This window comes from Dermochelys coriacea, chromosome 7 (assembly GCF_009764565.3).
Source record: "Dermochelys coriacea isolate rDerCor1 chromosome 7, rDerCor1.pri.v4, whole genome shotgun sequence".
NCBI classification, from domain to species: Eukaryota; Metazoa; Chordata; order Testudines; family Dermochelyidae; genus Dermochelys; species Dermochelys coriacea.
In genome coordinates this window covers 30,718,791-30,745,282 of record NC_050074.1, presented here as the reverse complement: position 1 = coordinate 30,745,282, position 26,492 = coordinate 30,718,791, and the positions used below count along the sequence as shown (strand labels likewise).

Here is a 26,492-nt window from a genome sequence, read left to right as displayed (position 1 = left end):
AATAGCTCATCTTAAGGGATCACTCTCCTTACAGTGTGTATGATAAAACCCATTGTTTCATGTTCTCTGTGAGTGTATATAAATCTCCCCACTGTATTTTCCACCGAATGCATCCGATGAAGTGAGCTGTAGCTCACGAAAGCTTATGCTCAAATAAATTTGTTAGTCTCTAAGGTGCCACAAGTACTCCTTTTCTTTTTCACTTCAAAAATGTAGTCTGTAGGTTTTTCGCACCCCCCAAGTGCATCTCCTTCCACAAAGGACAACAATACTTTTGCATGCATGGAGGGAGGGACTACTTACAAATGGTTTGAATTCTTTGGATTTTGCACAAGTCCCTGGCAGCTCAAGACAATCTTTTTTCCCCCACCCACTTGTTTCACATGATTCGTGTGGTTAGATTATCAATCTCAAGAACTCCAAAGCAAACATTCTGGTTTACATTTTTCTCTAACCTCCTGCAAGGTGAATTGTGAGAACTCTCTGAATGCTTTGCAGACTGTTCACTAGGCAAAGAGGTATGTTCTTACTTGTTAACTAACATGGTTTGTAGTTTTCCTGTGTGTTAGCAGGTCGAGGTAAGGACTAGGGAGTTGCTAGGACTAGTATGGATGCATGCCACATATTTTCCCAAGGCTGCCCATGTTTGTTCTTAACCTTGGGCATAAGAGACGCAGGTGCAAATGCAGGAGAATGCCATCAGGTTGAGTTTTAGTGCCTGTGCTAGAACACAACTAGCTAACTTCACTAAAGCCTTGTCTTCAGTAGGAAAAAAGAGTCATAGATTTATAAGGCCAGAAGGCACCATTGGATCATCCACTCTGCTCTCCGTTTATATCACTGGCTGGAGACTGTCACCCATTTACCCCTATATTGAGTGCAATAATATGTGTTTGACTAAAGCATCTTCCAGAAAGGCAGCCAGTCTGGATTTGCAGACATCAAAAGATGTGGAATCCACCACTTCCCTTGGGAGTGTGTTCCTGTGGTTGATAGCCCTCGTTATTAAAAATTTGTGTTTTCTACCTAATTTTGTATTTGTCTGGCTTTAGCTTCTAGCCAATAGTTCTTGTTCAGCCTTTCTTCACTAGATTGAAAGGCCTTTTATTTTCTTCCTGCAATGGTTCTTATGTACTGGGATCAAGTCACCTCTTGATCTTCTTCTTTTATTAAGCTGAACAGATTGAACTTCTTAAGTCACTGAGCTCAAAACAGGGGTAGCTGGGTGAAATGTAAGTGTCTGTGATATACAGGAGGTCAAGCTAGATGATATAATGGTCCCCTCTGGCTTTAAACTCTATGATGTCTCTCACTGTAAGGCATTTTTTCCAGCCCTTGGATCATTTTTATGGCTCTTCTCTGCACCGCTCCCGTTTTTCAAAATCCTTTCTAAAATGTGGACACCAGAGCTGGATGCAGTAGTCCAGTATCAGTCTCCCCAGTACCAGAAGTGAAATCGCCTCCCTGTTAACGTGGAGGCAAACATGAGGCAAAACCCTAGGCTCCCCACTAACATTTACCTTGATCCACTAACGTATGAAAGCTTTACAAACTGCCTTCTCTTCACGAGGATTTCACCACATCTTTTGTTAATGTGGTCAGAGCATTTATTTTTTCTTAGCATGGGCGCATCTGTGAAGCTTAAATCCTCAGGACAGATCTACACTATAAACTTTCGCTGGTATAGTAATGTTCTAGATTAATAGATTCTAAGGCCAGAGGGCCCACTGTGATCCCCTAGGCTGACTGCTTGTAAAGCACAGGCCATCGGCCAGCCCCGAATTAATTTCTGGTTGAGCTAGAGCTGATATTTTAGAGGAAAAAAAAATTGGTTTTGATTGAAAAATTGCCTGTGATGTCTTCTAGGGAGAGAGTCAGAGTGTTGTGTGACTTCTCTGACCTTTTCGTACCAGCAAAATTCCTGGTGTATATGCAGTGATACTGGCATAAGTCATTTTGCTGGCATAACTTATTTCACTTGGGGATGGTATAACCTCTACTGGCAAAACCACTTTGTTTTGCGGATAGATGTTGCGTCCGTTTAGGATTTGCTAGGAGAGTTATACTGGCAAAGGTGGTCTAGGGCATCCAAGGCCTGAATAGACAAGACAGATGGAAGGAGCACATAGGCACAGAACGGTGAATTGACTTGGGCCTTGGCTATGCTAGAAATGGTTTGCCAGTATAGCTATGCCTGTAGAGCTCTAGTGCAAACAGAAATTCATTCAGAGAAGCCCTATGTCCTGTGGTATGCAGAAGCCTCAGACTAGATGGTCATAGTGGTCCCTTAGGAGCTAGGAATATAGACACAGCTGTTACTAACAAAAAAGTATTGTTTTGCTGGTATAACTGTGCTTAGGCTAGGGCTCATACCAACAGTTATGTCAGTAAAAGAAAACCAAACTGCACCTTAAACACTCTTGCTATGCCTAGTATCTGTTTTAGGTGTAGACCAGGTCTTGGCTGGTCGCACAGTACCAGAGCTGAGAGGACAATACATGCTTCTTTGACTTCCAAGCTAGTGCCCTTTCCACTGGACCACAATGCCTAACAGGGGATCTGCCTCCGGAACAGGTCTATTGCACTTGAATTGTGTTGCCATTGAGGGGTAGGGAGCTACATAGGACTGGAAGGGACCTCCTGGATCACTGACTCCTGTTCCTAGTGTGATCCGCTCTCCTCAGCTGATCCAGGTTTATCACTGAGTGGCTGGCTGTGAAAGTTGCCGGGGGCTGTCTAGTTTTCAAGAAGGGGTTACACTGTAGCAGCCTTTGCAGTAACAATACTGTTCAGCAGCTCCGCTGAGTTTCTGTGAAGTGTTTTGAAATTGCAAGGGCGAGATGCAGGGGAGATTAAAAGAGAAAGGAATTAACATGTTTCCCATGATAAGGGCAGGACTGTGCATGTGCTTTGAAGATAGTGGAAGAGTCAAAGCACTGTGAGGGCAATTAGGGCCAATGGAAGTGTTACGGAGAAATCCGACTGAGCATCATGGAATGAAGACTTATCAGCAAGCTCCTTAGAGCTGAGAGAATGTGGGTTGATAGGGTCTGTTGACTTTGACTCTAAGGGTATGTCTACACTGGCAGAGTTGCATCACCAGCATTACATTGCCACTCAGAGAGAGCTGAAGGGAAACCACTGTTGTGTGTTTACACTGTCAGCTGCCTGTGCGATATCGTGTTCACGCTTGCAGCACTTGCACCGGTATTCGGAGCGGTGCCCTCTGGGCAGCTATCCCACAGAGTATCTCTTCTTCTGCTGCTGCTGACAGTTGTGGGAAGGCAGAGGGGGTCGCAGGGTATCCTGGGTCCTGTCCCAATGCCCTGTGATGCATCGCTTCGCATCCCAGTAATCCTAGTGCTTCCATCCGCATTTGGCGCCATCTTTCAACGGTTTGTGTACTGCACGCTCTGCCTCTTTGGTGTGCAGGAATGGATCCCAAACTGTTGACCAAAATGCTGCTCACTCTCACTAACACGTCACGAGTGGCAGTGGAATTATTCCTTAAACTACAAAGGCAAGAGGAGTTTGACATTGATCTCGCCACGCGTAGTAGCTATGATATGAGATTGCTTGTGGCTTTCACGGAGGTGCTGACCACAGTGGAATGCCACTTTTGGGAAACAAACATTGAGTGGTAGGATCACATCGTCATGCATGTCTGGGATGACGAGCAGTGGCTGCAGAATGTTCGGATGAGGAAAGCCACATTCATGGGACTGCGTGATGAGCTCGCCCCAGCCCTGCGGCGCAAGGACATGAGAATGAGAGCTGCCCTGTCATTGGAGAAGCACGTGGTGATTGCACTGTGGAAGCTGGCTACTCCAGAATGCTACTGATTGGTCACTAACCAGTTCGGAATGGGAAAGTTGACCATTGGACTTGTGTTGATGGAAGTGTGCAGAGCCATTAATCGTATCCTGCTCCAAAAGACTGTGAATCTGGGCAGCGACATTGCTTGACATTGTGGGTTCCAGGAGGAGTTGGGGTCCTGTGATTTGTGTTTGTCCAGGTATCATATGCAACCTTGTCCTTTGGAGTACAGTGCAACCGGTATTGTACTTCAGCAGGGCTAAACTGCAGAGGGACGGGTGTTGAGTGCAGTGGGTACTGGGAGTTGGCAGGGCTGGACTGTGACGGGGCAGGAGTGGAATTCAGTGGGTACAGACTGGAGCCAGGAGGTTGATAAGAGTGTGTTGGCGGTGTCTGGGGGACACACAGGAAAGAGTTTTGCGACAGTGGCTGCAGGGGAGGGTGGGCATAGAGCTGCTTGGTTTGCAGTGCTAGTAGTGCCTGGAGCATGTCCGCTTGGCGCTCCAAAACATTTAAGAGCCATTCCGTGGCTTCATTCTGGCGCGCCGCATTCTTCTTTTGGTCCCTCTTCTTGCTGTCCGCCACTCCTTCAATTCTTGTTTTTCGGCCACGGAGTGTATCATGACATCATGCAGAAAGTCCTCTTTAGTTTTTCGTGGCTGCTTTCTAATTCTGCGCAGCCATTCACCTGGCGATAACAAAGAGGGAGGCTGGGCTCCCATCGTCATATCTGTGAAGCCAAAACACAACATTTTACAGGAGCAGTATTGTTTGCAACACACAGACCACTGATTCAGTGATTTAAAACACAGCCACTATTCACATACCTGTCACTAACTGGCTGACCCCAGGCAAGCACACATGAGCCACAAAACCCCCAAAATAGTGAGTAACCACAGGGGCAGGGGAAATCAGTGTTCCAGAACTGTACTGGTACACCAGGCATGTGGCTCTTGGGGAGAACTAGCACTGTAGGGAAGGCCTTATAATCATTACTGTCCCCACATTTTCCACAGGCTGTGTTCATTATGGAAGATATCTCGCTGTTGAGGGTGAGCGGGGAATCAAGGGAGGGTCTTCTCCAAGACTGTGGCTTCTGCCCTGGCCCTTATGCGGCTCACCTGTATGCAGCAATGGTCATGTCTTCCCCCATCCCCCCAATGGTGGCAGAGTGGCGTGGGAAAGTTACCCTTAATGGGGCAAGAAACGAAGCAGCTCTGCCAAAGAACCTGCTGCAGCGAATTTCCCAGTATCTCCATGAGTTTCCGTGAAGTGAGGGAGTCAATCAACACCCTGTTCCGTTGCTCAGACTAGGCATGTGGTGGTACGCGCATCTCCTGTTTGCACTTTGCCAAGCTCCCACTGCTGTGACTGGCTAGCCTCCTCCGGGGTAGAGAAGAGCTCCTGGCTGCATGCATCTCTGACCTCCAAGTCGTCCTCTGCCTCTGGGTTCCCCCTCCCCCTCCACATCCAAGGTTTCCTCCTCCTGGCTCAGTCCACTCTTGACTGGCACCCAAGCCACCCAAGTATTCACAGTGGCCTTCGCAGTGGAGGTGGGGTCGCCACCGAGCATCGCGTCCAGCTCTTTGTAGAACTGACAGCTTGTGGGCGCAGCACCGGAGCGGCGGTTTGCCTCCCACGCCTTGTGGTAGGCATTCCACAGCTCCTTCACTTTGACCCTACACTGCAGTGTGTCCTGGTTATGGCCTCTTTCTGTCATGAAGCATGATATCTGTCCGTAGGTATCATAATTCCTACGGCTTGAGCGCAGCTGTGCTTGGACGGCCTCCTCTCCCCAAATGCCGATGAGGTCCAGCAGCTCGGCACTGCTCCAAGCAGGGGATTGCCTGGTGTGTGGAGCAGGCATGGTCACATGGAAAGATGCGTGAGACCACTGCACGCCTCACCGAGCAAACAGGAAGGGGACTTTCAAAATTCCCAAGAAATTTAAGGGGTGGGGCTCACAGCTGGTCACCTGAGGGCAGGGCAGTAGAGTTCAAACCAATGACCAGAGAGGCAAGAACAGGCATTGTGGGACACCTCCCAGAGGCCAATTGCAACGCTGTAATTGACCAGGGTGTCTACACTGGAACCATGGTGCTGTAGCCCCAGTGCAGAGAGCTGTACGCCTCTCGTGGCAGTGGGTTTTTTTACAGCCCTGCAACTGCGCAGTTTCTGTGCACTAAGTGGCTTGGCAGGGTGTACACCTCGGAAGTTACACCGCAGAAAGCTGCTTTACTGTGCAGAACCTTGCTAGTGTAGACAAGGCTCTAAGTAACCAGCACTGTAGGGTTCTCTGGGTATTTGTCTCTCCAGGACTGCAGGGCAAATGTCTTAGTTTGAGGGTAAATGCACCAATGCTTCAATCAGAGAGTAAAACTAGGTTCCTCTGCAACACAGGCAGGCAGAATTTGCCTCTACAGCTGGAATTTAGCAAACGATTCTCATACAAAAGCCAGAAAGAAATTCAGCTCCCTTTGGCCTCGCATTGCTGAGCCAATATGCTAAACAGGAGCGCCTTTTGTCACTAAGGCATATCCAGACTACGATTTAAAGGTGGGATTAAATTAATTTAACATCTGCTGACACACTGGAAAATAGGGCTTGTTTTCTTTTAATCATGCAGAAAATTGCTGCTTTTCAGTGCAGTATCTCAACCAACATGTTTTGATTCAAAATGGTGCTGCGATGTCTCATGAAAGTTGTAGTTCAGCAAAAGGGGATCATATGCTCCCACTCTCTTTTGTGGGCTGTGCTCCCTGCCCAGACTACATCTCCCATGATGCATCACTTTCTCCCCTCTTTTTGAGGAGGAGGTGTCTCTTATGAGTCCCTGGCCATGATGCATCATGGAAGATGTAGTTCAGTCGGATTATGCCTGGCCTCATAGATCTGTGCTGCACAGTACCCAACCGAGATCAGAACTCCATTTTGCAGTACCTGGCATGGACCCCATCCACTGACTGAGATGGGGGGGCCCCCATCCTGCCAGACACTGCACAGACCCTGTTACTGAGATTACGGCCTCTGTTGTGCCAGCTGCTACAATAGTATGAGATGGATCCCTTGTCTGATCCAGTCTGGCAGTCCCAGTATTACTCCCATGATCGTTAGCCTAGTGGGCAGCAGCGGTGGATGGTTGCTGCTTTCACATAGGCTCAAGGTGCCTACTAGAGCGTCTCTTGAATTATTGCATCTGCCTGCCAGCTTGTTTGATGCGGTTGATGCCAATCCGGTCTCTAGCTGTCAAAACACCTCAGCCCGAGCTCCGTGAATGAGACCTCTGCGAGAAGAGGCCCCAGCTGATGCTCAGTTAAATCCTGCTCTTCCTGTCAGGATTCTTTAACTTTTCAACTCCAACCTTTCCCCCTCCCTCCATGAACACTGCGCTTTGTAACAGGTGCCATGTCTTGTTCAATACTGAAATGGTGTATATTCACTACCTGGGCCTTGTTCGTCATTCCCATGTGACAGCGTGCTGCTCAGTTGTATTGTAGTGGTGGTTAGAGGCTACAACTGAGATTTGGGGCCCTGTTATGCCGGACACCTCCAAGGAACCCTAGTGCAGATGCAGTTATACTGGGATAAAAGTGCTTATACTGGTAACTTCCATGTGGGAAGGAGAATCAGCTATACGGGTGTAAGGCACCTTTATACTGGCATTACTGCTGACCATTTGTCTGTCTATAGCCACCTGTTTCTCGCAGTAGTCTCATTCATGGAGCTCTGGCTGAGGTGTTTTGACAGCTAGAGACCAGATTGGCATCAACCGCATCAAACAAGCTGGCAGTCAGATGCAACAAGAGGCAGATGCAATAATTTAAGAGACGCTCTAGTAGGCACTCTGTTAATTCAAGAGACACTCTATTTCGGTGCAGGGTTTGCCTGTTCAGGGCGATATGCTGGAAAAAGGAAGGGTGTACATTTTAAAATGCTAGAACTGATACTAGGCCCTTCAATCTAGTAGAAAAGGTCTAGCAAGATCCAGTGGTTGGAAGCTGCAGCTTGACAATTCAGACTGGAAATAAAGCAAAAAAAAACCTTACCAGTGAGGATTATTAGCCACTGAGGCAATTTACCCAGGACTGGGGCAGATTCTTCATCACTGGCAATTTTTAAATCCAGACTGGATGCTTTTTCTAAAAGGTCCATGCTAGTTCAATGAGGAATTAATTCAGGGCAGTCCTGTAGGGCCTGTGTTATACAGGAGGTCAGACTAGATGATCATAGTGGTCCCATCTAGCTTTATAATTTGAGTCTATTCTGGAGTAACTCCTGAGGGGGGAGGCTTTTATTCCGGAACGCGTTTCTAAAGTGGATTAAACTGAACCATCAAAAGCCACCCTAGTTCCAGAATAAGAGCGTCCACATGGGGAGCTATTGTGGAATAACTTCTGCAGAAATTATTCCGAAATCCCTAATGCCCAGCAATTTTGCTGCGTACACACGCCTCTGATTGGAAGCTCTTTGGAGGCAGAGACCATCTTTTTGTTCTGTGTTTGTACAGCTCCTAGTGCAGAGGTCCATAATTAGGGCTCTTGGACACTACTGTTATCCACACATAAATCAATTAAAAAAAAAAAATCAGACCCGATAATTGAAATGGTTATACTGGTACAAAATCTGTGCCTAGATCAGGCCTAAGAAGAGAGAGAGTCGAAGGGGAAACAGCTCTCACTGTAATAGTTTATACTGATCTGTGTGTGCCAAAGTGACTTGCCCAATGTCATACATGGGGCCCAAGGTGGGGTAGGGCTCCCAGGCTGCAGGCTAGCACCCTGACTACTGGACCATCCATCCTCTCTAGATGAGCCAACCACTTGGTGTGATGACTTGAGCTGATGTCTGTCTGTTCCCCTTGAAGCTCAGAGGGGATCGTATTGCTCTCTAGAAATGCATCCGGGCGCAAATCCTAGGGCTATTGAAGCTCAAGGACAATATCGGCACAAGAACAAATGGGAATAAACTGGCCAGGAATCAGTTTTAGCTAGAAATGAGAAGGAGGTTTCTACCCAGGAGAGGAGGGAGATTCTGGAAGAGCAGAGAAGCAAACATTGATAAGTTTCTGACCAGGAGCCTATGACATGGCTGCCTGCAACAGCAGGGACTGGACTCACTGACTCGGGAGGGTTTTTTCCAGCCCTGTGTTCTGAAGCCCTGGGTTTTCTATTCCCTCAGCAATTGCAACTCTGCACCAATTGCTATTCTCAGCACAACTCTCCCTGGCTCGTTTTATTGTTGTTTTGCTTCCCTTAACTTTCCTCTTTTTTCTCTGCAGGATAAAGCCTTTCCCCTTCTGGAAACCCAGCTCGGATCAGAGACCACCACCCCTGTTTCTCACCCACGATCCCAATGCACTAGAAGTGAGGTGCAAGCTCTCTGAACGTAGGTCTCTTTGGCTTTTCCTACTAAAACTCTCTTCATGGGGACATGTTTGTTTGACTTGTAAGGCTGCTCAGCTTTGCTCCTGTGTTACATTCCCTCTCTGCCATCTGGGAAGAGTAATCACTTCTCTGAATAATCTGGTTTGGTTTTTATGTTTCTTAAAAAGAAAGAGTTCCCTAGACAGGCAAATTACAAAACCAAATGAAACCACGTGACCTACTGGATACAGCACTGGTCTGGGACTTGGGACTTCTGGGTTCTACAAGTGTATGCTTTGCAGGGCAGGAGCTGTCTCTTGTTATGGGTCTATGTGGTACCTGGCACAACACCAAACTCTTTCTCCTTAGGGTAACATGGTCCCAACAAAGACTGGGGCCCTATCATGCTGGGTACTGGAAGAGACAGTCCCAGTTCCCCCCAAAATCACTTTTTAAATAGGCAAAGCTTGGGAGGAGAAACTGAGGCACAAGGAGGGGAAATGTCTTACCCAAGGTCCCACAGTAGATCAGTGGCAGAGCTGGAGCTAGATCCCGCAAGTCCCTGCCTCCTAGTCTGGTGCCTTAACCACTAGACTGTACTGCTTCAAGTTTGTAAACTGTATAGAGGCAGTGGAGGCTAGTATAGGGGATAGAGCACTAGACTGGGAATCGGGTTCTTTTCTGGTTCCGCCACTAGCCTGCTGGATGACCTTAGGTAAATCACTTTCCTGGTCAGTGACTCAGTTTCCTCATCTGTAAAATAGGAATCTTCAAAATAAGATTCCAGGATTGTCACTCTGTGTGTCACTGTGAAGTGTAAAATGTCTTGAGTCAGCGTGAAGCAACGGAAGCAGCTACAAGCTTGGCTGAGAGTGCTCTTTGCTCAGAATATCACCAGGTTCAAACATCTCTGGGATTCGTGGTCTGTTACCAGCCAATGTTTAAGTTCTCAGCCATTTTTGGCTTCTTTTTTTTTTTTTTTTTTTTTTTTTAATCCACATGACTTCCTGAATTACACCTGTGAGACAGCCTGAGCTTTCAGCTACCAGTAATGATATTGACCTCCTTTCTAAAGTGCTTTGAGATCTACTGAAGAGAAGCGCTAGATAAGAGCTAGGCGGTATTATTATTAGATAGCATTTGCAAAAATGTAAATTAATGTGAATTAACTCCAGTGCCACAATCTCTAGGCGTTCATATCAAATCTTGGGTTGTCCTGTTTGTCATGGCCAGGACTGGGAACAGTCCTCTCTCACATGTCTGCATTATGCTTCACAAGGACATTCTCTGGAGCCTTGGAATAAGCCGTTTGAAGTGTCCTAATTAGAATTTCCAGTTGTGCTGTTTAATAGAGATGGACAGAATTTTTCAGGTGAAACTTGTTTTCATCATAAAATGCAGGTTTGTTGTTGACTGAAACGGTTCACGAATTTGTGCCGAGCCAAGTTGTTTCAGTGGGAAAATGTATTTAAAAAAAAAATTTTGATTTGGTTTTTTATTCAAAATGACTGTTTTAATTTTTTCTTCAGTTTTGTTTAAAAAAAAAAAAGATGTTTCAAAAAAACACCTCAAACTAAACGAAACATTTTGCTTTGAACTTTTTTTTTCTTCTTTTTCCGTTCTCCAAAAAAGTTGTGTTTTTTTTTTTTTTTTTTTTTAATTTCATTTCTGACTAACCCCAAACCAATTTTTTTTTTTTTTTTCTGGTTTAACCACTGAATTGAAAACTCCATTTATTTGTACAGCTCTGGGTGATGCATGTTAACCGGCAGTAAATCATGACACACTTCAGCACAACTGCACATTCAAGTCTAGAGAGAGCCCAGTGGTGGAGAGGCTGTGTGTGAATCTAAGCAAATAAACAGATGCCAAGGGCGGGGTTAGTGGTTTGGTGCCAGCGGTGACAGATGGATGCTTGCCATTCATTCCCCTACTAAATGGCACCAAGAATGAGTCAGTTAACATTCTCCACAAGGCTTAAGTTAGTGTCACTTTCATGTAAAGTAGATTTATGGAACGTGGTTAGTGGTGTTGTCATTTCCTTACACGCACGTGCGGCCTAAAATCGGAGCTCAAAACTCCTCCTTGGTGGCTGTGTGATGTAGTAGCTAGGCTCTAGAACTGGGAGTATGGACACCTTGGTTCTATTCCTGGCAGTGTGTCTGCCACTGACCTTGGGCAACCCCTCTTGGGGCCTCAGTTTCCCCTCTCTCTTTTATTTAAACTGTAAGATCTTTGGGGTAAGTAAGGCCTGTCTCATTATGTGTCTGTGTAGCACCCAGCATGATGAGGAGGGGCTCCCCCTGCTCTCGGTCAAAGGGATGGGTCTATGTGGCGCCTAACATGGTGAGGGGCCTCCCCGATCTCGGTTGCAGAGTAGGGGTATCTGTGTAGTGCTCAGCATCAGGGGCTACCCGCTGCCCCACATTGCCTTGTAGTGAGTACATTTGGAAACCTCCCTAAATTAGCTCGTGTAACAAACGTGCAATTAATGGACTCTGGGGGCTACTCATCTCTAAACTGATATTTCCTGCAGCTGTATGATTCATGCCTGTGTTTTCACTTCAAGCTAGTATCTCTCCCCATGGACTACCAGATATACAAAGGCTGGAAAAATATATCGGGCTATGAGTGGATTGTCTTGAATAAGATAAGAATATTGCAGCTGTAAACCAGTGTATCTGCACGATAATGTCTGTTAATCACACTTAATCTCTCTCTCATTCATATACACACAGCTTTCCAACCCTCAGAACAAAAGGCATTTCAATTGCAGCAATTGGAAATGAAATAGCATTTAAAAGGATAAATCATAACATACAGCTGAATGCTCAGAGGTTTGGGCTTGAATCCTGTAAGTCACTGCACAACCTCAGACCCCCTCCCATCAGTTCCCTAGCAGCTGGTGGCATGCAGTGCCTCTCAGGATTGGGCCCTGCATTAGGCAGTTTGAAGCAAGCTTGCCCATAGAGTGACAGCCTGAGAGGAGGGCTTGGGGAGAAGGTGGGAGGAGTCTGGAGGCAGTGGTGAAAAATACACAACCTTGAAGAATCAGAGAGGTAAAGGCAATTATTATTGCATTCGGGTAGTGTTTAGAGGCCTGTACCAATTAATTGAGGGGCCCTTTATGCCGGGTGCTCCACAGACTCTGATTGAAGCATGGTTGGCTGTGATAGCAGGGGCCTGGACTTGATGACCCAGGAGGTCCCTTCCATGCCAATGTTCTTGTGAGATCGGGGCCGCTGTCAGGCTGGGCACTGCACAGCACTCAACAGATTGGAGAGCCTCCATTGTGTCAGGCGCTGCACAGACCCTGGCCAAGCTAGGGCCCCCATTGTGCTGGGTGCTGTCCAGAGACACCGTGAGAGACTGTCCCTGCCCCAAAAGGCCTACAAGAGACAGCAGATGCATACGGACCCACAGGGGAGTACAAGGAAATAGTGAGACAATTCCACCACCTCCCTTAGCAAGCTGCTCCAGTGGTTAATTGGCCTCCAAGTCACTGATCCCTGGAAATCCCCCGGACTTTTAAGCCTTCATGGAAATTTGGTTTGTTCCGGCAATGGAAGCAGATGTTGAATCAAAAGGAAATGTGCTGTGGTCTTTTTCAGCTCAGTTAGCTTTCATCAGTTTTTAGATTCCAGCAGCTCAGCTATGCAAAGGAACAAAGCTGAGACTTGGGGCTGGCCTATTCTTTATGACTAGGTCGATATAAGGCAACTTATGTTAACCTAATTATGTCAGGGTCTACACTATAGCCTTCCTCCCACCAATGTAAGCGCCCTACTACACCGACATGATAACTCCAACTCCACGAGGGCTTATGTCGGTGTAGTTAGGGCGACAGTGTCTGTGTAGTGTTTGTGTAGACACTGTGTCCCTTACATCAGCTATGTTATCAATTTCATGGCAGGAGCTGTGAAATTGACAAGAAAGCGGGCAGCTAGAGCCCAGCTCCCCTCTGCTCCCAGCTGGGAGCCGGGCTGAGAGGCCTGAGTAGCCCGCTCCCTGCCAGGAGCCAGGCAGCCGTGTCAATTTCACAGCTGGGTGAGCCGTGAAATTGCCAAGGTTGCCTGGCTACTAGTGGGGAGCAGGCAGGAGGGGGAAGAATTTGGGGCAGCTGGACTCCACTCCCAGGGGGTGAAAAGCCCTGGGTGGCTTTCCTGCGTTCCCAGTGGGGATCAGGGAGGGGGGGAAGGGAAGAAGCCACAGGCAGCTTTACACCGCTCCTGGGGGGGAATGGGGAGCAGTGGGGGCGGAAGGGAGCCTGCCAGGAGCCTATGGAGCAGCCAGGCTCCTGGCAGGGAGCTGCCAGCAGAGTTGAAAGACCTGGCCCTCAGCTCCCCACACTGCCCCTCCTAGATCAGTGGAAGGGCTCCTGGTGAGGACCTGCACCCACAACAGAAGGACAGTAGTGTGGACATGCACCACTGCAGTAATTACTGCCATGGCTGTAAGTCGACCTAATATATGTCGACTTAAGTTTGTAATGTTGACATGCCCTTAAACTCCTTAGACTTTGTCCTCACTGCATAAAACAAACAAGCAAACCCAATTTGTGTTTCACTGTGGGATGACTAATACAAGGTCGCTTTCCTGTTGTAAAACAGAGTGAAGGCAAGGCACTGGTAGTCGTAGGCCAGTTCTACACGACAGACTTCTGCTGGAACAGCCCATAACCACACATAGGGGGGCTCCCACCTCGTCTCTGCATAACCTCCCCATGAGTCCCTCCAGTATCCTAATGATTGAGGGTGTGATGAGGTGATTTGTGACCAATGGAACTGTGCGAGGAAAAGCCACTAGCCCGGATGCAATTATACCAGCACTGCTGCACTTTTGCTGCTATACCTTATTTCAGTTTTGCTGATATAAGCTGTGTCCACACTAGGCGAGGTCACCCCCGGGCAGGGGGTTATAATGCTGATCTTGCTTAATTCCCTACTGAGCCCCTCCCAGCTGCACAGCACTCTCTAGCACTGCACTGGGACCAGAGGAACAAGCAATCATGGTCTCCCATCCACGTACCACTCATGCTCAACCCTGCTTAGCTGCAGCCCGTGCCAGATTCCCAGCACATGGATGGCTTGGGGACAGTCATTTCATTTACTCTTTACATTAATTCAAGAAATTAATTTGAAGACTGACTGCGGACGCATTAACTGTGATTGGTTAAGTGCTTCCCAACAAAGAGGAGCTGCTGTGGATGGTGGTGGAAGATTGAAAGTCACAAGGAAGGAGCAAGCCTTGTCCCATGCTAACACATTCCCTAGCTCCTCTCGGCCAAAGGTCTCTGAATGCCTTGCATTATGGGGCAGGGCTTTACACTCAGTTCTCAGAGCAGTGGGTTTTGCTGTCCAAATTCTCTGACTGTCAGAGGTGAGAGTCCTGACTTTCAGCCCCCAAACTCTAATCACTAGACCTCACTCTATTTCTAGAGCCAAGCATAGAAGCCAGGAGTCCTGGACCCTCAGGTCTCCTGCTCTAACCACTAGAACCCACTAACCTCCCAGACTTTGAAATAGAACCTGGGAGTCCTATTATTATTTTTATTATTTGTATTACTGTGGTGCCTATGTGCCATAGTCACAGACCAGACCTCCACAGTGCTAGGGGCTGTTCAAACACAAAACAAAAAGATGATCCCTGCCCCAAGGGGCTTTTAATCTAATTAATTATCTTGGACTCCTAGTCACTTCTGTTCTGGCAACTCATCTCAGAACTGGGAATAGAACCCAGGAGTCCTGACTCCTAGCCCCCGATCTAACAACTTGACCCCACTTCTCTTCCAGATCTTGGAACAGAAGTGGTATTTAGTGGTTAGAGGAACTGGTCCCCAATCTTGGTCAGGGCCTTAGGTGCTGCTATATTGCTAATAATAGACAGACATCCTTGATCTGGGATCAGTGAGGCTTCCACCTGAACTGATAGGGAGCTGCCGCTAAACTCCTAGAGAGAGGGGGCAGGATTTTCAGACATGACTAGCGATTTTGGAGTGTCTCAAACTCAGGGCTTTGCTCATCCTCAGCCTCCTTAAAAGGGCCTGTTTTTCCAAGAGCAAGTGCTCGGTGCTTTCTGAAAAATGTAGAAATCCCCAAAGAGAAGCAGCAGAAAGCTCTGTCCTGGGGCACTGCAACAAAGAACAGATCAGAGGCAGCTGGTAGGCGGCTTGCTATAGCAGCATGAATCGGACTGCGTATATTTCTGGGAGCAGCAGGGCTCCGTTTACGTCGTTCATACAGCAGAGCTCTTTATTCTGCTTAAATTCAGTGGTGTTCCAGCCACGCCTTGTGTCTGACGCTTCAAACATTCTCCTGCTTTCATCTGCTCCAGCTTAGTTCTTTAATACTGCAGCCATGCACAACCCTGGGAGATTTAGAAGAATGAGATCTTTGTTGCAAAGTACTGATTCGGGCGTTATCCTGGTTTTTTGTGCTCTTATTCCTTTAGCTGCGAGAAGTATTTGAACCAGTTAAATGATCCCATGCCCCACACATGGACACTTCCATTTAAGTGTGGCTGTACACACAGATTCTGTCTCTCTTGAACAGCATTGGTCCAACCTCCATTGTGCAGATGCTATGATTCCAGTATAAAGGTGCCTTATACTGATGTAGCTTGTTCTTATAAACAGAAACTGTGAGCTCTTCAGGGCAGGGACTGTCTCTGTCTGCAAGGCCCAGAGTGATATCAGTGAGGGTGTGTATGCACCCAGAGTGACCGGGGACCTTGATCTCAGGCAGAGACTTTAGATACTGCTGTTATGATTTGTGTGTCTGGCCAATGAGTTGTGCTATTGATCTATAGTCCTGTTTGTGTCACTGGACATATGACAGGTTGGACCTCCGGGGGTGTCATCTGGTGTGTTGGGACGCCACAGAGTCAGACTGTTCTGCCAACCTGGGTCCCCTTTTAGCTGTCCTTGCTAGGCTAGGCTCCCTAGCCTTTTCCAACCAAGCACACAGGCAGGGCCACACCCAGCTGCACAGAGAGACAGAGATCCGCTCTGAGAAGGCTCAGCTTAAGGGGTTTGCCACAGCACCAAGATGTCCAACCTCCCCCCCCCCCCCATTGGAGTACAAACCCAAAATTATATGAAATTCACCTCTTCCCTCAATGTGGAGGAAGGTATGCACAACTTCTCCCCCTGCCCCCTGATAGAAATCACATAAACTGGGTTATATCGTAAACCGGAAATAAATGTATTAGCTATAACAGGTGTATTTTAAGTAGTTAAGGAGGTAGCAGATAGAACAAGGCAGATTACTAAAAAAATAAAACAGAGCACACAAACTAAGCTTAATACACTAAAGAAGCTGGTTACATGCAAGTTCTCCCCCTAAATATGGCTCTAATAATCTTTACAGGCCCATCGCCCTTCCAGCCTGGGTTCAGTTAGGGTGACCAGAAGTCCCGAATTTTAGTTCTTTGTCCCGCGTCCTGGCTGATGCACAGTTGGGCCGCCATTTGTCCCAATATTGTGGCTTTGGCCGCTCCAGCGGTTTTTTTTTTTTTTTTTTTTTTGCTTCGGAAACTCCGCTCTGCTTTTTTTTTTTTTTTTTTTTTTGCATGTGTCCCGATATTTTGTCCGTTTCATCTGGTCACCCTAGGTTCAGTTCTTCCCCCCCAGTTCAGTCTTAGTTGTTTCCAGCAGTCATCTTGGGTGGGGTAGCAGGAGAGAATTGATGACCTGGATTACCTCACTCCTCACCCTTAAATAGGATTCGCATAAAGTGAAAGTCCTTTGTTTCCTGGTTTGACTCTCTCTCTCATTCTCTCTCACACACACACACACCCCCTTCTCATGGAAAATCCCAGTATCAGGTGGGAGGGCCCGTGTAGCCATTCTTCACAGGATGACTAAACTCTTTCACAGTCTATTGTCGTCGCTGATGGGCCATCAGCACTGTTGGGCTTTTCCATTGTTGTACCTGAAGTGTTAGCAGAGGGCGTTTTGAAATACAGATACGTAGTCAATATTCCTAATTTCAGATACAGAAATGATATATGCATACAAATAGGATAATTGCATTCAGTAAATCATAACCTTTCCAGTGATATTTCACATGAGCCATCTTGCATAAAGTATATCTCTGTTATGTCATATTCATATCAAAAGCATATTTTCCAGAAGACTATGGAATGACACATCACAGAACATAGGCTTAGATTACTTTAAGATGCATGACTGCTCAATGCAATCTACGAGCATGGGCACTGCCTTTCCAGCAAGCATAGCTAGTATGTTTGCATTAGCGAGGTACATTCCCTCCTTCACAAATCTTCATTGATCAGTGGGTAGAGTAGCAGGCTGGGACTCAGGAGTTCTGGGTTCAATCCCTGTCTCTGGGAGGGTTCTAGTGGGTTAGAGCCGGGGGACTGGAAGTCAGGACTCCTGGGTTCTGTCTGACTCTGGGAGAAGAGTGCAGGAGGGTGTGGCTGGGATTCAGAGCTCCTAGGTTCTATAACCAGCTCTGGGAGGGCTGATTAGTGTTTGGAGCAGAGAACTCGGAGTCTAGGCTCCTGGGTTCTGTTTCTAGGGAGTGCAGTGGTGTCTGGTGGATAGGGTAGGCATCAGGACTCTTGGGTTCTCCCCTTTCCAGCAGTTGGGAGGCAAACCAAAGCCTGGAGGTAGGTTCCATTGACTGTGGATCATGTGGGGGAAGTCAGAAGGGCTGGGAGATGAGCAAGGAGCTTAGCTGGGAATTCTAATGGGAATTCCATAGAGGCTGGTCTACCCCTGTAAGAGCAACAGGAGGGTGGGTGGCTTTGGGGTCAGACAGCCCTGTTCTGAGGAATGGTCCCTTTCAGAATAGTTTTTCTGAGGGAAAGCTCATCAGCGCAGACTAGGAATGGGGACCACATGACTGGCTGCTCCTGGGAGTATAAAAGAGTGCTCTCAGCTCAGTTAGGGGGGAAGCCTGGGACCTGTGGTGAGAGGAGCTACAGGGCACTGTCTGGAGGCAGAGTGATAGAGTGGGTTAATGACTAGGGTGTTTGCCTGGGTGGTGGGAAACTTGGGTTCAATTTCCAGTTCTACCCATAGACTTCCTGTGTGATCTTGGGCAAATCACTTAGCCTCCTGTGCCTCAGTTTCCCACCTGTAAAATAGCAGAGGCTAATGGCATTGCCCTGCCTCACATGTGTAGCTACTATATAGTGCTCTCCATAGCAAAGCAGTTTACGAAAAATATCATTATCCCCATTTTACAGATGGGGAAACTGAGGCACCAAGCAGTGACACGACCTGCCCAAAGTCACCAATGAGTCAGTGGCCGACCTGGGAATAGAACCCAACTCTCCAGCCCTGTGCTCTAGCTCCTGGGCCACACTGCCTCTGTTACATTGTTTTGATGTGGGGAACAATAACCCACCCCGAAGATATGGGACTGATATCCTGCCACTAGGAGTGTTCTATCGACCCCTGTAGGCACAGTAACTGGCGTGGTCTCCAAGCCACAAAGGGCAAGTCGCCACTGCAGAGTTAACAAGAGGGATCAGCGCCCAGGTGTGAGCAGCCATGCTGCAAAGCTGTACCTGAGTTTCTGTGTCCTTAACTTACTGGTGCCACAGTCCCCCTTCTGTGTGGCTAGCACTTCTCTTGGGGAACATGCCAAGCTTCTTTGTGCTTGAGAGAGCGGAGCCACTCTGAATTCTTTCCTGGTGAATTGTGGGAGAACTTGCCTGTCCTTCTGAGCAGATGGGGGGACCTGTGGGAAGGATTTGGACTATCTGCACTCAAGTGATTTAGCCTGTGTCCTCACTGCAAGTGGATGAGTCACCAGCTGGGTGAAGCAGCACCCAGTCAGGCCTGCTAGCCTGGGTTGAAAGCACCACTGAACTTTTGGTTGTCTGTCTGGAGGAGAGGGATATTGGGGGCAACTGTAAGAGCCTGGGATAACTGCAGTTAACTCCGTGTGTACACAAGCCTTTACACTTACTCTAACAGCTGGCATCTGGCTTTAAAAAAAATAAAAACTAAGATTTTGGAGAGCCAGATTGCAGTGTCAGAATGCGGGCGCTGCACCCACTCTCCCTGTATCCTGCGTAGTACAGGCAGGAGAATTTCCCACTACAACTCTATCCAATCGCCAGTGGAGGGCAGCTCCTGGCTGAAAAGAAGGTAAAGGTTCCTTTCAAAATCCATTTGTATTAACAGCGAGTTAATTCTTGAGCAAACACAAATCCTGAAGGATTGTTTATACTTGTTGATTATGGCATGTTTCATCAGAAGCTTTAGATGCACTCATTAATGTGGCATTCCCCTTACAGTGAGGTAGGTCCATATCATCCCTATTTTACAGATAGGGGAAATCGAGGCATGGAGCAAAGTGACATGACCATGGTCACAAAGGGAGTCTGTGTTTATCCAGGGCTTACCATGCTTTCTAAACACATAAGCAGATTGGAAGTTAGCAGCCTGGGTTTGAAGCCTCTGTTTTGACTACACTCCCAGAGATGGGAATAGAACCAAAATTCCTGACTTCCTGTTGTCCCTCTGCTCTATTTGACCACACATCTCCTTCTAGTACTAGTACTATGGTAACACATAAAGTCCACAATCAAGATCAGGTTCCTGTCCCATTGGGCATTGCCTAGACACAACGTGAGACACAGTCCCTGCCCCAACAAGATTATAATCTAAATAGACATGGTGGGGAAACCAAGGCTCAGTGAGGGGAAAGGACCTGCCCAGACTCTCACAGAAGGTCAGTGACAGAATCAGGAACAGAAGCCAGGTCTCATGTCTTGGGACTAGATCCCAGGACTTCATGCAGGCTTTTGAGCTAAATCTGTTCGGCATTTGAGCTAAATTTGCTGAGCTAGTGGTTGGGACTGATCTTTTTTTATTTGCAGACTGAGCAAATTGGCTGTAGTCAGAGACAATAAATATACAGCACACAATGGCCCCTTTAGTGTCCCTTTGCAGCTCAGTAAACAGGCTTTTTGAAGAAACAAAAGAAATGAGGTTGAAAAGAAAACAGTAGATACAGTTTAGTCCAGGCTACTCACCTTCCATCTGTAGCACTTCCAACACGCCTGGTGGAAGTTTACAAGCTTCTTATTACAATAACAACCATGTATCTCCATAAACTTCCTTTTGTCTTGCTTGAATTCCCCTGGGCACTTTGGGAATGTGTAACTGGAATACAAGCTATATGGCCATTGCTTCAGCCACTGCTGACATGCAGCTGTTTCTGGGGTGGAACGTAGCAGTTTCTTTGACTGTGCACTTACTGTGCACAGCCAGTGGTCACTGAGCAGCTGAGCTGACCTTTTACTGAGATGAATGGGCCAGTTCACACCTCTCCAATCTATCGCTCTGTTCTCTGCAGGCTCATCTCTGCATAACAATGAGAGTAACTAACCAATGGCTCAATTTACCAAGAGCTGTGGTGGATTCACCATCCCTGGCAATTTTAAAATCAAGACTGGATGTTTTTCTAAAAGATCTGCTCTGGTTCAACCCGCTATGAATTCAAGGAATTCCTATGGCCTGTGTTTATATAAGAGGTCAGACTAGATGATCACAGTGGTCCCTTCTGGCTTTATAATCACTGACTGTTGCACCTGGTTCCTGGAGATGAATGGGGTAGTTCACACCTCTCTTAGTGATTCTGCAGGCTCACCTCTGCGTCAGTCTCTAAGCAAAGCAATATTAACGAGGGATGTACATATCATTTAAAAAGTTAACTGTATAAACGATTAAAATTATATTGTTTAGCCGGTTAACCGAGGTCACTCCAGCTGGCGCGGGGCAGCCAGGGCTGGGGCCCTTCTGGTTGGCTGGCACAGGGTGGCCAGGACTGGGGTCCCTCTGGCCGGCGTGCAGGGGGTAAACTGTTAAGGTTGGTTAACAGTAAGCCTAATGCTTACTGGTTGACTGGTTAACTGTTTAACGTTTTACATCTCTAATATTAACACCTCCCCCCAACCGTGGACTCCAGAAAGTGGTATAAAGTGCTTACTTCCCTTCTCATACTGACATGAGCTGTACCGTTATAAGCACTGTCATATTGGTAAACTGAGTCCACACATTGGAGCTGGAGGATTGTACTGGTTTAACTGTACCGGTGCAGAAGTCCAGGTTTTGTATGTGGGCAAGTCACTTGGGCTTAGTCTGTGCTACCAAGCTTTGTCGGCATAGTTATGTCAGCTAGGAGTGTGAAAAGATTGCCCCCCTTAGCCAACAGAGCTAGGCTGGCAAACCCTCCAGGGAAAACTCAAATATACCAACAGAAGAGGGCTTCTGTTGGCATAGATAACATCCAGGGAGATGGTGTTACTGTGCCAGCAGAAGAACTCCTGTCGGCTTACACTGCATCTCCATGATGGGGCTTTGCTGGCGTAGTGATCCTGGTGTAACTATGCTGGTTATGATGAAGTGGGGTTTTATTCACCTTATATTGCAAGTGAGTCTTACTGTCCTATACTGTGTGTACCTCCGTTTCCCTGTGTACTGCACCAATACTTCAGTGGTAGGAATTGGGTGTGTGATTTTTGCTGAGGCCCTCAGAGCAGGTAAGGCTGCCGAGTGGACTGCATGTATGCTGTGGCAGTACCCTTCATAACCTGAGACCCAGGAGGGGCGTGCGACCAGGTGACATCTTTTGCTTGGGAAGAAGGCCAAAAAGGAGGAGGTCCAATCGCTGGAAGTTGGGCATTCTGCTTTGGGGACTGGAAGAGGGGAAGTCCACGCCGTCTGGCCCAGGACTCCTCAAGAAGAACTTGGCTGAAAGTCACAGATTTCTGTGATAGCAAGCTCTGTTCTACGCTGTATTCCTGTCAGCTAATAAACCCTTGTGTTCTACATGCTGGCTGAGAGTCCCTGCTGACTGTAGGGGATGGGGATGCAGGGCCCTCTGGCTTCCCCAGGAACCCCGCCCAGGCGGACTCGCTGCGGGAAGCACACTGGGAGGAAGGGGATGCTGAATGCTCCGAGGTGAGACCCAGGAAGGTCAAAGCTGTGGAAGCTTCTTGCCCTAGTGACAATGTGCTCAGAGAGAGGAGGCTCCCCCAGAGTCCTGACTGGCTTCGTATGGAGTAGCTCCAGAGCATCGCCCGGTGACTCTGTGACACTGGTAAAGCATTTGTGGTCTAGACAAGCCCATAGTCTTTCTGTGCTTGGGTTTTGCTGTGTGTAAAAATAGGATAACAACACCTCCCTGCCTCACAGGGCGGGGGAGCATGTGTACAATTACCGTGGGCAAGGAGCTTAGTTGAGGGACCCTTTTTTAGGATCTAAGATAGAAACATGTTAATACTAGGATTTTAGCTAGCAAAAAATGTAATGCCTGCTCATTGCCTCTCCCCTGCTCTGGGTCAGTTGCAGACCGACAGCTTGGTGAAAGAGTCTGGCCAGCAGGGAATCTTGGCAACAGCAAACTGCAAGAGATCAGGTTCAAGCCACCCGTTGTGTTTGACCCACTTAGCAAAGGTCAGAAGTTAGCCCTCTTTAATTTTCTTCAGTGCTCAGGGCCAAGGGGTAGATTAGTGGCTCCTCACCCAGTTTGCAGGGCAGGAAAGCGCCGCCGGTGTAATACAGCCATCCAGCAGTGCAACTTGTGCTCACTCACTAGGGTAACAGGGTCCTTTCCCATGCCCTTCTAAGCTCAGCAGAGCCATGCTTAGCTTGCTCCAATGCGCCTAATGCATGCCTGTACCTTGAGCCAGTGAAGAGACTAGAAAATTGGCAAGTGGGGGAGGGGTCCTGTGGGAAATTCTCCCTTTTTTTGGTGAAAATTCTAAGACTGAAAATCTCAATTGAAATATTGTCACGGTGCCTCATGGGAGCTATAGTTCATGTCTCATGCTCCAGTTCTCCTCTATAGGCTGAGCACTCTAGTCAGACTACATCTCCCATGATGTACCATGGTTCCCCCTCTTGGAGAGGGGAGGCAGTACACCATGGGAGTCCATGGCCATGGGGCATCATGCGGGCGGGGGTAGTCTGGCCAGGGAGCCTGGCCCCTAGAGGAGATAGGAGCATGAGGAACCCACATTACAACTGCTATGAATTTAAAGGGACAATCTACTCTTGAAAATGATGTGAAAGGATGCATTGGTGTCAGCTGTGCTGGTATGAGCACTGAAGTTTCTCTGCACCATTCAGCTGTGGCACGGTGAGCTGGAGTCTATTCTAGCTCCTGCATCAGAATAGTTCACTAACTTCCTATTACAGGGCAAAACAGGGACTCCCACTGAAAGTGATAGGAAGGGAGGCTGCCAGTTCTCCGCGGGGTGACGGTTACATGGAAGAAAGAAAGAAACATTGTAACAATGCCCCTGTTGAGTGAACCTGGGATCACTGAATCTTAAAGCATGAGCTGGATTTTAAAGTATAGATTTGAAACCTGTGGGTTGTGCCCTCAAAAGGGAGAGAATCCTGGCTGCATGGGCCCCTGGCATGGGAAAAAAGGACTTGCAGTCTGGAAACAGTTGAGCCACTTAGTCAAAGAACCAGATCCATTAGCTCAGAGGCTCTAGCTTCTATACATACTTTGGCCACTAGAGGGAGACAAAGAATCACGTTGCGTTACCAGGAGCAAGAAAGAGAGTTAATCAGAACTTTTTCCTGTGGAAAGCTTTTTTGCTGAACAATCAAAATTGGACACTTTTCACAGGAAATGTCAATTTGAATGAAAATTGAAATTAAATTCCCTGCAGGGGAAACCAAACAAGTCAAGATTTGAAAAGGAAAACATTAGTTTTGCCTTAAAAATCTCATTTTGTTTTTTAAAAACTTTAATTAAAAGCAAATGAAAATGTTACACTTCAGTTGAAATGAGAATTATTTTGTTTTGACTTAAATTCCATTTAGGTGTGTTTTGTTTTTAAAAACCACAGACCCTTGAAATGACACTTTAATCGAAATGTTGATTAGAAGCCAGTTTTTTAATGTAAAATGTCATTATGGTTGAAACCAAAACACCAATAAACAAACAAACAACCCCAAAAAAACCAAAACCCAGCAGCAACAATGCTGAAACAAAATGATTTATAGTACAAATTTTGACTTAAAATGTCATTTCATTTTTCCGTTAAAAATCCTCCCGACACAAAATGACACTATCTGGTTGAAATGTCAAGTAGACAAAATAATTTTGACTTAAAATGTTTTGTTTTTTGCTGAAACCTCCCCAAAAATGAAATGATGCTGTAATCAAAATGGTGACTAGAAACAAGATTTCTTTCACGTTGACTTAAAATGTTGGTCTGCATAACTTTTTATTAAGGCAAAGTTACAATTCAGCATTAACATGCTACACTAAATTTGGTGGTCATCTTTTTTAAAAAACAAAACAAACAAAAATGGGAGTTGACACCCAAATGTTTATTTTGAATTTTTGAATTGGTTCGGAACTTCACGTAGGTAGACCAGATTTCCTCCCCCACTCCCGCCAACACCATCTTTAAAGCATTTCAGTCCTCAGGAGACTAGTCTAACTAAAATGTTTGGGCTTAATAGATGGGTATCAGGGAGAAAATAAATGACCTGAGGTATGCAGGAGGTCAGACTGGTTGACCTAATGGTTCCTTCTGGCTTTAGAATCTCTGAAACTATGTAAAGACTTTCTTGCCCGAAGTTCCTTGAGGGGAAAATGTCATTGTTTTTTCCCGATCAATTATAGTAATGCAGACGGGAAGGGAATACAAATGGGTCATCCCAACCACATGTTAAATGAAATTACAAAAAAATCTATTATGTCTTTCTGTTTTAGAAACGAAGATGGATAGAAAGAGAGAGGTCTAGAGGAGACGAGTGGCAGGGTGAGGGATCCTTCTAGAGAGACTTCACAGAAGCAGGAGGAATAGAAAAGAGGGGGGGAAAAAAGAAAAAAGGCAGATGTTAGAAAAATACAGTGAGTGATCTGTTAGATGTAATCAGCCATGATTGAAAAATACAATCTTTCACCGGGAGATAAAGGTAACTATTAGTTTGTAACTAAGTGAATTAATGTCAGTCTGCCCTGACTCACTGAGAGTTTGTGTACTCTGCGGCTGGGAGTGTGCTTCCCCATGTGGATAGACAGTAAAGTACTTGCTGTGCTAAAAGTAACCACATGGCCGTGGCTGTGGCTGCATGGGTGGCAGTTCAGGTTAGCCACTCAGATAGGCACCCAAGGGGTTGGGTGATTTGTACTCGGGTGGCTAACCCAGGCCCTGCCTGTAATGCCCTGGCCACGCTGCTCCTTTTAGTGTGTTATCTTGAGCAGAACTAGCAAGGAGCTCTACCTGCTCCTCTCAGCCGCAGTGTAGGGTTCCTGCTGTCATTGCTACAGGGAGGGGCTGCTGTGTCCGATTGATTGATTCATTATTAGTCATTAGGAGTTGTTTAAACTAATTCCGAGTAAGAGCAGTCCACAAAGGGAGCTAATCCCGAATAGTTAATCTGCTTTAAATTCACACAATTTGTTGAAACTCCCCTTCATATAGTTTCCTCTAGCCTGATGCAATCTCTGGGTGTCCTTTACTGCTACAGTGGCCTCTTCAGCCCCCTGCTTAAAACTTGCAAATCATTAGCCCTGGAATTCCTGCAAACAGCCTCCAAGCAGCTCCATTGAGAGGGGATTACCTAGGAGGCAGGTAATAGGCTAGCCACTATGCAGCCTATCAGCTTTGTGCACCTCTGAGCCACAGGCTGATTGCATTTTCTCTCTCACACGGAGAAGGATTCAACTCAGCTGTTGGGTCAATTTGCAGCCTTGGCAGAGGTAAGAGGCATCTGCCAGTGGGCGGGGGTTGCGTTGTGGAATTTAGCACGCTTTGATCCTTTGGAGACGCTTGGGCCTTCGAACATGCAAAACGTGCCCATAAATATGCATTGACAAGACCTTGTCTTGACTAGGCTGAGAGGTCAAGTTTAGATCTGCTTTGCTAACATACGCTAGCTAAACCCAGCCTAACCTCAGCCTTTCCTCTCAGGCAGATGTAAAGTTAAAATCTTTTATCTCAAGTGTGACTGGTCGGGTTGTCGCCTAAAATCTCGCTCTACGTGCTAACCTCTATCCCTTGCATGGGCTGTAACTGGGGTTTAGCTAGCATGTGTTAGCAAAGCCCAGCACTCCTCCTAGCCCGCACAAAGCCTTTAAAGAAATGTTTATGCTAGAAAGCCATTTCCAGGGCGAATGATTTGCAAATTTTAAGCAGGGCTCAAGAAAGCAGGAAAAGGTCATTGAAAGATGTCATTAGAGGAAGCTCCAGGTCAACCTAACTAAAGGGAAACTCTATGGAGGGGAGTACAGAGTGACTTGCTGCTCCACTTGGCTGCCTTTCCATCTTTACTCTGTTTTTCTGCTTGTTGGCTCATGT

The 26,492-nt window shown here is 46.9% G+C and overlaps 1 protein-coding gene across 9 annotated transcripts in view; it reads left to right on the top strand.

Annotated features, from left to right (window-relative positions):
- Positions 1 to 26,492, top strand: part of PC (pyruvate carboxylase) — a 240,543-nt gene that overhangs the window by 35,307 nt on the left and 178,744 nt on the right. For 4 of the 9 annotated variants that reach the window (XM_038408867.2, XM_038408865.2, XM_038408868.2 and 1 more), the window contains one exon: positions 9,095 to 9,201. The gene's annotated coding sequence lies outside the window, so the exon portion shown is untranslated. Of the gene's footprint in view, positions 1 to 427; positions 519 to 9,094; positions 9,202 to 22,509; positions 22,618 to 24,901; positions 25,108 to 26,492 lie in introns of those variants that run through there. The other 5 variants (XM_043519549.1, XM_043519550.1, XM_043519551.1 and 2 more) reach the window with 4 other exon arrangements.